Genomic DNA, 14,562 nt, shown 5'->3' with positions numbered 1-14,562 from the left:
TCTGTGTGAGCCACCCCTGCAACAAAGGTGTTATAGTACCTAGTAACCTGCACTAGCCCTACTCCCCATGATAGCCACATCAATCCTCCCCACAGCAGCTCCAACAGGCACCAGACCAGCTATTTGAACATGGACCATAGTCAAGTTTTTATTACCTTACTCCAACTTAGCTTACTATATATTTTTTTAATTTAACAAATACAGAAGATACTACCTACAATGCCACACTCATCATTTACAGGACTGGTATACAGAACACAGCAGTTAAATAAACTGGACTTTTTTTTTTACCATAACAACCTATATTGTCATGGGGACCTGAGAATTGCCACTAGTGTTAGTCTACCCCATTTCTTTATCCAGTCATTAAAATTTCAGACTACGGTACATCATATTTCTCCCTTTCATCTTGGCATTTATTTTTATCACTGACATTTTCTCTTTGGACCAATAAATAACAGTCAACATGCATTTCAGACTGTGCAATGAAAAGAGACACCAGACCACATGATATACATTCGGAACTCTGCTACAGAATCACAAACTTGTTAAACTAATCACACTTTGCTTACAGATATTTTAACTCATTGCTTCCTACAAGAGAATACTCATCACATCTGTATGTGTATTCTGTAAGAGAATTCTCATCATTTTCTCTATACTCCTAAAACAAGTGTTTTCAAAGTCTAATTTCTGAAGTCCTGGTACAGATGTATACCTAAAACTAAGGCAACAAGGTGATGTCTAAAAGCTTACATGATTTGCTACGCATGTATACTGAAATGGTCAGCATATGATATACAGAATTTGAGTTAGTAAGGAGTGTTTACAAACATTTATTAAAAATGTGAAATTTTTCATATTTATATGCATAATGCAAGAATGAAGTGTGAAACCTTTGGGGGTGGTGTATGGAAGCAGTGAGTGTTAGCAAAAAATACATTAGAATATGGTGGGTAATATGAAGACATTCTGAGATATAACTTTTTTTTACAAATGAGTTATTATCATTAACTAGACCCTTTGTTTGACCATAACACTAGTACATTTTAGCAAATAAAATATAATTTTTCTTTCACAAATCTGAAATATAAAGTTAGCATCTACAAACAGATCTGTGATATTAGCATTAGCATGTGGCAGACTGCCAAAGTGTATCCATTTTTATGTTGTTGTTGTGTCTTTCAGCTTATCCCGGCTAAGGGCCGCCACAGCGGAACTCTGGTCTGCTAATGTTTGGTAGTGGATTTTTACATGCCGAGTTACCAGCCCTGACGCACAACCTTCAACGAAGGCACGCCCATTCACGCATGCCTCCACACAGAAGAATCTCTAGCTGAGAATTGAACGCAACAACATCTTGCTGTGAGGCGACAACGCTACCGCAGCACCAAAAGTGCATCCATTTTATGACTCACATCATTTATCCGATATTGCAAATACTATGAAATGTGTTTCATTAGAGGATTTAGGAGAAAATCTCTCAGGAAGCAAGACCTCAGCAAACAATTGGATTAATTAATCTCCTGTTGTTCAGGATTCAATGAGTTAAATAAAAAATAGAGACAATGGATAAAAAAATATTTGTAATTTTCATTATTACATTTCATAGTATCACATTAATAAAACAGATAGATAAATAAATACTTTTTTATTTCAAACACAATGATGATTCAGCACTTCTAGTTTAGTTTCAAAGTTTCAAATACAAACCCAGAGCACCTTTTTAGTAAATTGCAACATTTATATAAAAATGTAGTTCAATATATTTTCAGCTATTGCTACTATTTGACTGTCTTGCATGCTTTTCAACACTCTTCTATATTTCAGATATTTGCAAGAGTCTGTGATCTGCATTTCTGATGCTGCATGTATGCTGATGCACAATCTGTAACTGATACTTTATTTTCCCTTCAGATACTCTTCCAAGATGATGTGGACTCAGATGAACACTTTTTTCGCTCATGTGCTACCACTTTCTGGAAATAGGGTCACCTGACTTTCAAAGTCTCTGTGGGACTTATTTGTTTGGAATAAATATTCCCAGTTTATTCTCAACAATTTTCCATTTTCATTACGAATAAAAAAAGTTGTTGCTTGCTCACATTTCTTCGCAGCCACTCCTTTTGGCTGTTTTTCTATGGATATTTGCTGCAGTCCAACTCTGCCTTCACTGAATCGCGCACAGCGATGGTCATCCCAGTCCACAAAGGGGGAGCCATCACAGACCCCGGGAACTACTACTCCATTAGCCTGACGAGCCTGGTCTGCAAGGCTTTGGAACATATCAACATGGAACTTATAAACAATGACATTGGTAATCTCCAAACTCTGGACTCCGCCCAGTTCAGGTTTGTAAATGTGTCTTAAACCTGATAGACTTCTTTGAAGTGGTCACCAAAGCTGTAGATGAGGGTAAGGTGGTTCACACAGCCTATCTAGATCTCGCCAAGGCTTAAAACACCATCCCCCACTCTGGAATTATAGATAAACTCACTAAACCAGGTATAAATCCCTATGTCACAAGCTGGGTTACCAGCTGGCTCACTGACAGAACCCACACTGTGAAAGTAGCAGACTCCAAATCCGACTTCAGACCAGTGACAAGTAGAGTACCACAGGGTTCAGTCCTGGGTCCTCTCCTGTTTGGTATCTACTTCTCTAAAGTACAGGCTAACAAAGAAGGTCTTTGGCCAATGAAGTTCACAGATGACTGCAAACTAGGAGCCATAATCGAAACTGTGGACATCCTACAAAAGGGTCTCACCGAGACAGATGCCTGGTGTCAAAGCCAAAAAGTGCATTGATATTCCATTTTGGTAAAAACTCTGTACCCATGAACTACCACATAGGCAGTAGTCTACTTATCACCAAAAGTGTGATAAGAGACCTTGGGACACAGGTGGACAGTAGTCTCTCCTTTGATAATCAAAGTGACACAGTAGTCAGGAAATCCTTCTATGTGGCACACCTCATCACAAAAGGTTTCTCATTCAGGAAAAAAGAGGTCATTGTTCCCCTCTTCTCATCACTCATTAGATCCATTATAGAATACAGCACCCCTTTTGGTATGTACCTCACAAGACATCTACAACAACTGGAAAGGCTGCAAAAATACCTCACAAAGATGATTACCGGCCTCAAACAGATGGCCTATGCAGACCGTCTCAAAAAACTCCAGCTTTACTCTGTCGCATATCGCCTACTCAGAGGGGATCTCTGCCTAACATACAAAGCTATGTCAAACCCAATCCCTTCGAGCTACACTCTCTAGAGACCTAAACCTTGTCACCACAATAAACAGAACATGCTGGAGGGATAGATTCCTGTCCCAGACACTTCCCATACTCTTGAACAAACTACATATATATATCAAACAGAACTCCTCATTAGCACTCTTCAAGAAAAATCTTGAAGATTGGATGGGAGATAGGAAATTCACCCCAGGGATCACTTCTGTGGCTCTGCTCAACAGGGGCACAAGAAAATAATTTTCTTGGGTGGCGAAAGCCAGGGTACCTTTTTGGCTAGGCTTATATAGGTCCTAGGGCCAATAGCCTAGTACCTACCTATGAACTTATGAATCTAACAAATAAATGGATTCACAGAACATTTTACATTTCTATATATTACAGTTAATTGCTCTTTTTTTATCTAGACATATATTTTCTGTCTTTTTTCTAAAGGCTGTGTACATTTGAGCAACTGATGTACCTTCTTGCAGTGTCACTGCAACAACATCATTCTGAACCTGCATCTGCTTGCAATGCAACTGACTTATTCACATCAAAATATTTCAGTGGCTGTTTAAGTATTACAAAGCTTTTTTTAGAAACATAGGTACAATACTAGGCAAGCAACCATGGGGGCCAAAAGATGCTGAGACATATACACCCTTAAGAAGACACACTTAAAGTTCTTACCACCCTTTTGAACACATAAAGGATTTCACCTTTCAAATCAAGCAGGGACATACATGATAAGCCTGAATTAATTTTACCTCTATCCAGTCATCAAGACCAGCCTTGAAGGTAGTCAGAGTAGTACTTTATTTTACCTGCAAATGTAACTTATTCCATAGGGTGCAGTTACACTGAGTTAGATACCTATATGAGGAGTAAATCTTATTTATTTTTGGTGTAGATATAGATTCTTAGTGTGAGTGTCTATAGAGCCACTGGTTTGTAAAGAAATCAATTAAGATTGAATCTTTTACGGCTTATAAAGTGAAACATATGACATCTTGGAATAGCCAGTTTGCTTTGGCTAGTGAGGAGAGTCATGGGATGGTTGAGAGATGTAAGTCTTTTCGTTTTCTTAACTAGAAATCATCGTAGGTCTCTCCAGATGAGTGATATGTTTGGGTTTTGGTATGTAGATACCAAAGGGGGAATGCATTTGATAATAGGTCTGGTAAGGGAACAGTATAGCAACAGGAAGACTTCTTTGGATCTTGAGGAAATTCCCTTGGAAATTCACTGGGTCAAATAGAAGGATATCCTGACTATGGTGGAAACATGATTTCTTGCTCCTTATTCCAGTACAATTTTACATTATATTACAATAATTTTAGTAATACCAAACTCATATGAAACAGTTTCAGAATAAACTCTGAAATATGCTGCATCCTTCCATGAAATCTAACAAAGGCTTGCTTGTCCTCAGAATGATTCATTTGCACTATTACCTTTACTTTATGTATGTCTGGTTTCAAACCTTTAAACATTAAAAGCTTACACTCCAATATCAACCTTGTAACTCAGATTTTACTTTTATTTTTGTTCATTTTAAGATTATTCTCTTGCACCATTTTCAGTATTTTAATAATTCTCACACATTTTCACATCATGCTCTTCTCTTGCCTGACCCCACAGTAGTATGCTATCAATTATATTAACATCATCAAGCCCCCTTAATTAACTATGCAATAACTCTTCAACAACATTTTCAAACACTTCAGTTGCTGATAAAATATTAAACCTTTCAAAGATTGGAACTTTTCCCATCAAATCTTATTTGCCAAAATCATTGATCCACACCAAGCACATAGAAATATCTGACCTCTGGTATAGCAGATACCACATTTGCAATTGTAAAACATGGATAATGCTCCATTTTTATAGGTTTATTAAGATCTTGACACTAGCCATATTACTGACCACTCAATAGGCTGTACCTGTTTCTGAATCATGGAAATCTTCTCCAGTAGTTGCAGCTACTATAGCTACTAGACTAATCCTTGGAACATATACTACTAGTAACACTGAATGCAATACATGTGTAAAGAGCCAAAGCCAATAAATCCTTATACTCTTTAAGTAAGTCTGTGACATCCCCTCTCTGGGCCAGTAAGCAATGTAAGCCTAAATCTCACCACTGCCACCAATATTTGACCTCCCCTCTCTCGGACAGTAATCAAGGAGTCTGAATCCTCGCCACTGAGACTGGAGAGGCATGTTCACTGGGAATAAAAATAGATACACACAGTATTTCCAAGTGCAACTCTCGTCATCAAGCACAATTTCCCTTAAGAGCACACAAGGAACACACTCAGTCTGGGGGCTGTTTTTCCCTTTCCTCTCCAGATCCCCAGTAAGACTCCCCACTGGCACAGTTATAGAGTTGAGTCCTCAGCTGAGCGTCCAAGCCAAGTCCTCCACCACTCTGTCTGTGAAATCAGTGCTTCATTTCCCTACACTAATCAGCTAACACACACTCTGAGATTTGATTTTCAAACACACACACATACACACACACACACACACACACACACACACACACACACACACACACACACACACACACCTGGGAAATGCTGGCACAGATTTACTAGCTATGCTCCCTTCTGCCCAGAGTATAAGGTAGTTACTGCCACCAGACACTCCAAACCCAGCTACTCAAAGGCTCTTACAAGGGTACCCAATTATGCTGAGTGAAATTAATATTAATACAAATGGTGATGTTTTGACCAATGCAGGAAGGCTTTTTGAAGTGGCCACAGAGTCATCAAATAGATATGAGTACTAGTAAAGGTTAAAATATTCTCTAAAGGACCATCCACAATGAACATTTTAAGTATATTTAATAATAAACAATAAAAGAACATGAAAATACGGAATATATATTTATAATAAACACCAGAGTTTCAGTCAGAGGAAATATTAAAACAACAGAGATTAATAGATTCACACAGATACAGAAAAACAGTACTTAACTAATCTCACTATATTTTCCTGATTGATGTAAAGAATTACTATTCCCTGGTTTGCTTACTAGAGCAAGACAAGATGAAATGGGTGAGAGATCTGTCTATGTCAAGTTCCAAGACACAGACTGCCTTGAGACTTCAGTCTCATCTAGTATTAAAACGTCATTTCAGAGATGGATTACAGAATGACATCACATACATATGGTCATCTGACTTCTGGTTTCCATGCTACTACCTTGGCTAGAAGCTTCCAGGAGTTAGCACATATGTGTCAATAATACACACACATATAGAGCTTTGCCAAGATCTGTTGCAGCTTCTGGAAGTTATAAAACAATTTCAAACTTCTACACTTCCAGAGTAACAATTAGTTCACTGCTAAAGACAATACAGAAGGCTTCCCATTACTTGTTTTCACAGACATTTTGTCTCTGGCTGCAATCAGAACTATAAGTTACAATATTTATGGCCTAAATTAAATAATTTAATTTCTTAATATTTTTCAAAGTTAGCTGGACTGAGATTACCCTCATCTGTTCCAGTATCCTCTGTTAAAACATATATGTGTAATCAGTTACAATACAGTCAGGACCCACTGTTGGTACATTTTTAACACAAGCAGCTTTACAAATACATTTCACAACACAAGGATCTGTACAAATCAGTTTGCTACACAAATGACATATAATTATTTACAAAATTCCAGCAAGTATCTGGCATATGTTACACATCCACTGCTCTACTTCTCCTGGCATAGCTGGCAATACCTCACATCGTCACAAAGTCATTACTTAATATTTTTATACATTGTACTTTATTAATAGTGTATTTACGCTGAGAATGTGTTTCATTATGTCAAGCCTTTAACATGCCATGACCTAATACTGAAGGTGCACTGGGTAAAGCAAATATCTGGAAATTAATCTTATGATCTTATTAATAGACAGTAACAGTTCCTTACCCTTTAGTTTTGAATGATAATAAACATTTTATACACTATTATTGCTATATTGCTTTTTTCATATCCTATGTTTTGGATGCTTGAAGAGATCATACTTTGATTATTAATTTTACATGTTTCTTAATAGTCTATTTCCAGATTTCCAATCAATTTTGTAACCTTGCCCTGCCTGTGCCTTTATCTTACATACCATTCACAATGTACACACAGTTAACATAAACTGTGTCCATAAGAAACTAATTAGTATAATTCCATTTTCATACAAGTATTTTTTTTTTATTTTAACTCTATTTTTTTGCATGGATTTACAAAATGATTTACTTTGCTACAGCTTCTACATAGTTGACATTTCTTTTCTCAAGTTAATGCCACACATGCTGTACAAGGTTTTCTTTGCACAATGATTCTCTTGTTCCCATAATTAACAGAGACATCTCAACTCATTCTACTATAGTTTTACTCCTTTTCAGTTTATTCATCTCACAAACCACTCTACATACATCAAAATCTTCAGCAAGTTGTTTTACTTGTGATGATGTAAATAATACCACGTTAGTGCCTGCTTAAAGTCAAAGGCAGTATGATCACTGGAATGGTGGAACTACAAGTGTGAATGAAGGGAATATGTACTAAGTCTGAAAATGTAGCATCTTGGTGTATCCCCCTACTCTGAGGTACACTATTTTTGGAGTTAGTATGTATGAGTCTAAGCAATGTCCACTCTGAAGAATGTGCAATTGAAATGTGTAACAGTGAGCTTTTTGGAATGGTCTTGTTTTTGCCTGAGTTACAGGTTATTTTGTGAAGTGTTGGACCTTACATAGTTAGGTCTGACACACCTGATAGGGAGCATTTTTACTTGCTTTCCAAAAATCAGTAACTTCACTCAATGTTCAATCCAATTATCTCAGTAATCCATTCCTTTTCTGATAATTTATGATGCCATGTGACTGTGTCTCAGTAACACAAATATCAGCAGACTCAATAAGATCTTGTACCCACATGAAGAACCAATGAGTTAAAAATTTAGAGGCATTTCTCATGTCACAGTAAGTCTGAAATGTTGATACATCACGGTGACGACCGTGCCCTGGCCCAGCAATCAAGGAGCCTCACTGTCAGCCTGGGTACTACTACTCACCTCTACCTTTGCAGTTACCCTGTCCCAGGGAACATCAGTACACACAAGCAGCTGTGGCTCAAATTCAGTCCCAATGCTACAGCATAGCTCACTCCCTGAAGTAACCACCTCAGCAGTCCTGGCTGCAAGTATGCAGTCTGTCTGGGTCTCCCCCCAGCTACCAGACCCACATGCTTGTCTCCTAGCCTCACTGTGTCTAGCTGCATAAGTACATAGTACTGCCTCATCCAAATCCTTCCCTCTCAGGACATCTGCAGGATGGTAGTTCCATACCCCCTGTTGTCTCAAGACAACTCACTGTTGGCATTTTGTCTTTCCCACTTACTGGCTCCCTCACCTTTGGTTCCCCACCTTGCCTTCGTGGACACCTGTATGCCACATGGTCCAACTGGTTGCATTCAAAACATTTAACCCTAGCTCCTGGACGTGTACCTGGACTAGTGGCTTCTCCTGCAACTGGTGGATTCTGTTGGGGCAGTCTGTGCTGCCCACCATGGGTTCCTTTAGTCCCATGAGCTGTACTGGGGGTCCCTTTCCTGTGCAGGGCTGCCCTGCTTGCTAGGTATAGGTCTCCCGTCTTCCCCAAGTCCTCTGAAGTAGCACACTGTCTATCAGCTAACCAGATCCTCATGTCCTCAGGCAAAGTGCTAAGGGCTTGTTCCCTTACAAGGTCTGCCAGCCCTTCAAAAGTGGTGACCTGACATCCACTCACCCAGCTATGAAAATAAGTGCTCAGTTCAACAGCATATTCACATACATTTTCATCTGCCTTGCGTCTATGCTCACAAAACTTTTTTCTATACATTTCAGGTGCTAGCTTAAAACATTCTAAGAAATGTATAATCAAACAGTCAGTGTCTTGCATTTTTGCTAAAGCAGTTACAGCTTTACTATGGAGTAAGGGGGTCAGGAACTGTACCCAGAGCCCTTGGTCAACTTCATACTGTTTACACACCTGCTCAAACATATGAATGAAGCTATCAAAATGATCCCCTTTTAAACTGTGGAAGAAATTTACTGACATTTTGTGCTTCTGGGGTCCAGTTACTCACTTCCCCATTACCTCCATGACTCTGGTGAAGAGTCAGCATTTCCCTCTCATACTTTATCTGCTGTTCCTGTTCTTCAGCTTCTGGGCTCCTCATTCTCTCAGCTGCTTCTAGTTCCATATGCCTAGCCTCCAACTCAAGTCTCTTTAGCTCAGGCTGGATTTATAAGTCCACTGCAGAAAGGTTGAGCTGTCCATTCTCTGAGGATATTGTATCTCCACTGTCAGTCTGATTGTCCTCCAGGCTGCTGTTCTCTGATGCAGCTATAACAAAGGCTGCAATCAGGTCTGCTTTAGTCAGGTTTCCATGCACCAGTCCCCTAGCCTGGCACATAACCGCCAGCTGGCTCCTTGTCAGCTTTCCATACTCTTCTGCTGGCATGCTGCCTGCTCACCCTGACTAACACTAAGCTAACAAAAGAAATAAAATAATTGTGATCTGAACTCTGTGTATACACTGCGTGGCTGTCTTAGAGTACAAAATACTTTTAGAGATCACTGTACATAAGCTACAGGAATTCGCTCTACCCACACCACTACAAGCCAATTAGTATGTGAAGTAGATCCCAACACTGCCAAATACTTGTGACGACCGTGCCCTGGCCCAGCAATCAAGGAGCCTCAATCCTCACCACTAACACAAGGGAGGTCGTCTCCTAGAAGAGGAAAGGATAACTAATACACACAGTAAAGTACAATTTCCCTTAAGTGCACACAGAGATCATAGTCAGTCTGGGGCTGGTTGCTCACCAGGTCCCCAATAAGACTCCCCACTGGCACAGCTATAGGGTCCAGGTCTCAGCTTAACTGGGCAAGCTAAAACCTCCAGTACCCTCTCTATCCAACCAGTGCTTCGTGTCCCTGCCAAGTAGCTGACACAACACACACACATTTTGAGATGAGTATTTATATAACTTCACAGACACTCCTGGGAAAGGCTGACACATATTCTCCAGCTGTGCCCCTTTACCCAGACTATACAGTAGTAATTACTGCCACCACCCAGTTAACAATATCAGCTATTAAAAGGCCCTTAAAAGGGTGTCCAATTATTACTGTGCAATATTACTATCCAATGGTAGTATGACTAACAGTCAAAGCTTACTTTAGAGTGGCCTATTACAATAACCTCTATAACTATGCAATGTATTCTAGAGCTTATCTCTACACAAAGCAGCTACATGTAGAAGGTTTTAAAAACATTTAATAATAAATAAAACACAAGACAAAACTACTACACCACAGAGATATCTAAGAGTTCAGAGATCACACAGAAACTTAAAATAATACAGTAGGACACGTCTGATTTCAAAGAAAAATACCTAATTAATCTTTACTAGCTTTAACTATTCCTACAAGAAATCACAGTGCTAAAATCTTACATGTGAGCATAAGCAGTGCTGGGTTAGATGTTCAAAGTCAAAATGCTGTTAGTCTCTTGTGAGAAATAGTTTATAAAACATCACTAACAAACATGTCTCTGGGTCCTCCCCAGATTACATCATTTTTGACACTTGCTCTGAGTTTCCAGGCTAATAGAAACTCCGTTTACATTATTTAGCAAGCTAACACCTGCACAGGAGAATACAACAATGAAAGGCATTTCACATATACACTCTAGCAGAAACCAAAGCAATAAAGCACCTTCCACATGTACACTCTAACAATTATTCCTTAAGTTAAGACAATAGGAAGAATGTCATAAAATCATTTCAATTTCAAAAGACAAATTTGAAAGGCTTGACTTAGTTTTTCTTTACAGCAAGGGGGCAATGTTGTAACAATCTTGAAGTTCACATTTTACAGTGTTTTCTTTATACTCAAGAAACATGCTTGTAGTTTACATTTATTATCAAGAAAACATGCTTGCATTTTACATTTATTTACAAATGCCAGAATTAGATATCAAATTCTATTTGACTAGGCTGGCAGCCTTCACCCATCCCTCCCCATTCGTCACAATCACTATTTCCCTTTTTCTCTTCTCAAAAAATGTCACAGTTTTTACCTCTGTGATATGCAGCAGGGTAGCACATAGCACCCTTTCTGTCCTCTTGGATATTTCACTCAAGAATATGTTGAATATTCTGGATTTCAGGTCTCACATCAATTATACTGAAGTTAGACAGAGATTACTAGGCAACTGTAGTTAACCACTCTCCATTGAAAGACTAAACAACTTAGTTTCAGTCAGTTTTTTTACACAGTGTAATAGCTGAATATTCAGGAGGCTCTAAATAATGAAAATGCAGGCCAAATGGATGTGGCCAGCTTGCACAGCATATATTTTAGATTATACAATGACAACAAACAAGACCACACGATACAGTCCTAAAATCTGATGCAGCAAGAGGTAACGACTTAATACTATATTTGTATGTTACACTAAGCTTCCTTTTAGGTGATACAGAATATAACCAGTGATTGCCCCCTGCCCCTCTTATACTTAAGTTGTATGCTTTGAATTAAAGTAATGGCAACCATGTAATGTATACCTCTCTAATGTCCAGATTTTTGCAGAATGCCCAGATCTTTTGCCTCATTTTTTTGTCCTGGTCCTCATAAAATTTATGCTTTTTGGCAAATCATTGAGGACTGAAGTCACTTATCATGACAGATTTGAGTTTCAGACTTCATATAATTCAGAAAATGTATACTAGTGCAAAACATTTTATTCTAGCGACTGTCTTAAGTTTAAGAAGTAATATTTCGAATCTGTCCATATTTTGGGGGCTTTGTCCCCAATTATTGTTGACTTTGATCAGATTTCTTGCTCAAAGATGTTCAGAGCTTTACAGTGTAAGGTACTGTTTCAAAATACTTTGACCTGAGGAAGGGCGACTTGTCCAAAAGCGCGTGTCCATTTGTTTAATAAAGATGTTATGGTTTTAGCCGTGGTAGCTGGCTTTACGTTTTTTATTTCAACGTTTCTCAAAATAAAAACTTTGTAACTGCACAAATGTAGGCAAAAAGGGAAAAATATGCATAAATAATCTTTAATCCCGCTAGGTGGCGCAAGGCAGCAAATGGCTTGTCGTATTTATCAAACTAAAGTTAACGGGTACTTTCGACTGCTGTATTCTGACGTTAAAACAATGCGACATGAGAAGTGGAATGCGAAACACGGAAAAATGGTTGTAAAGTTTGTTATGCAAAGTGTTTCGGAAATACTGAGGGGTACACTTAATGTGACACGATGAATCGTGCATGCCTGTGATGAAGGTGGTGGGGACTCTGTCATATGCTGTATTTCAATGTTGACAGGACATACTTTTTGAAGGTTTCGGAGGGGGTGGATTTTAAATACACTGACCCCCAAGAAATTATCCCGTGGGAAAGTAAGTTTAGTAATGGATTGTGACTACGTGATTCTGGTGAATAAGGTAATCGCAGATAAAATGTCTGACTGACTCTAACGTTTATTGTGTTATATGAAACTCCCCAGTAGAACTGATGTTGATTAGGTAATTTTATGTTTCAGGTATGTGTCTGGCTCTGATAGAAGTACAGAGTGACATTTTTGGTAACAAGTGTCAAGACCATGTAGCACATAATGACTTCCAACAAATGGCCATAGGATGTTATACTTCATAAAGAACTATTATTGCATTTTCTAGCTGGAATAAGGTTATTCCATGTTATATAATGCAACTTAATTCCAAAAATATTATGGTGTAGAAAAATGCATTGCAACATTAGTATTGCTCTGTTGTTTCTGTTTTGCGTTTTTAGCTAGCAGTGATATTTCGTACTTCTATTTATAAATCCCAAATTTAAAGGTGTTTTGAAATAGTAAGCCACTTTTCAAATGAAGATCTACATAGTGTAAATTTGGGTAACTGAAAAGTAAACTTCTCACGGTCTGCATCAGAGGCGCCGGAAGCTGACGGGGGGGGGGGGGGTGACAGGAGCACTTAGTGATCTAAAAAAGGCGATTTAAAATATTTACTACCACAACATAGGTTCACTTGGAGGACATTTTAAGCTTAGCCAATTTCCATTTTGTTGCGTGAATTAACATTGCCTGATTGGTCTTGCCTATCCCATGGCTTATGTTAGCCCTAGTGATAATATATATGATCACACTGTAGATAATTTGAGGGGACCCAAGGATGCAGCATTTAGGAACTGCCTGTGTCCATTAATGGCAGGAGGGGTAATCTTGGAGTATATTTTCTATTGCCTATCCTTAGATCCAAATTGCATTTGAATATGGACAGGGATGAGCTTTGTTTTACTTGAATGGATAGACTGTTCTGGATATATATACATCTCTCCGCAACATTCAGTTTAGATACCTGGACTGAGTATTTCTGATGCCATTTGACTTGCTGATGTTCAGTAGGTCCATCTGTATTAGGTCAGTGTATTCCTTGTATGCCAGACACGTCACTTCTAAGCACTCTGTAGGATACTGAGTATAGTGGTAAATCCTTGAGGTGGACCATGCAAGACTTACTGTTTAGGACTTGTATCATTTTAGTAAGGTATCTCTGTGGGTATTCCAATTGTTGCATGGGGCACAGCTCTCCTCATGAATAAATACTGTGTATAACCAGTGAGCTGTAAATGAGCAGTGATCAGCAGTGGTTCCTACAACTGATGTTTACATAAACCAAACAGCAGCCTGCCCTACCCAACCCAAGTGGAACTGTGACTACCACAAAAGTTTTTCCTTTTATTTATTTTTTTAAATCTGGGCAAAGCCCCCCATAACCACACCCTATGAAGGCCTTCAACCCACACCTTACTCAATATAGTCTCTTCCTAGAATTCATCAAGAATGTCACCTATATCTGAGGCATTTTTCCCTTTCTTTTCATGCACGATATCTTTAATGTTATTAGCTTTTGATTGTATTTTGATTCTTGTGGATACATTATGTAGATATTTGGGAGAAGTGGCCAATGTATTCATTTTTAGTTTTTCGAAAACTAAACTAGTTTTATGTGTTAGAATTTCATTGTATTTATTGTTTAATACTTTCTTTTTTATCTCCAAATGATTTTGATTTTTTTCAGCTTTTACTGACAAAAGTTTGGATTGTAGATCTAATAATTCAGAATCCCATTCTCTGATTTTTTTTATACCAAGTTAGGGTTTTGCCATATATGTAACTGTTTAATGAGTCCCATATCATTATTTTATTTATTTCTGTGGTGTAATTTAATATCTAAGAAGAACTGTAATTCAGATAATAACCA

At 38.3% G+C, this 14,562-nt stretch overlaps 2 protein-coding genes across 4 annotated transcripts in view; both read left to right on the top strand.

The window, feature by feature from the left end:
* The window catches only part of NIPBL (NIPBL cohesin loading factor), a 4,951,262-nt gene that overhangs the window by 4,503,425 nt on the left and 433,275 nt on the right, over nucleotides 1-14,562 (top strand). The gene's annotated exons all lie outside the window — the stretch shown is intronic.
* ATXN1L (ataxin 1 like) overlaps nucleotides 12,446-14,562 on the top strand; it is a 303,313-nt gene continuing 301,196 nt past the window's right edge. For 2 of the 3 annotated variants that reach the window (XM_044069949.1, XM_044069942.1), the window contains exon 1: nucleotides 12,446-12,696. The gene's annotated coding sequence lies outside the window, so the exon portion shown is untranslated. Of the gene's footprint in view, nucleotides 12,742-14,562 lie in introns of all 3 variants that reach the window. The other variant, XM_044069934.1, reaches the window with a different exon arrangement.

The sequence above is a fragment of the Protopterus annectens genome, chromosome 1.part0 (genome assembly GCF_019279795.1).
Source record: "Protopterus annectens isolate FY-2018-M chromosome 1.part0, PAN1.0, whole genome shotgun sequence".
Lineage (NCBI taxonomy): Eukaryota > Metazoa > Chordata > Ceratodontiformes > Protopteridae > Protopterus > Protopterus annectens.
This window is presented reverse-complemented; position numbering and strand designations above follow the sequence as displayed.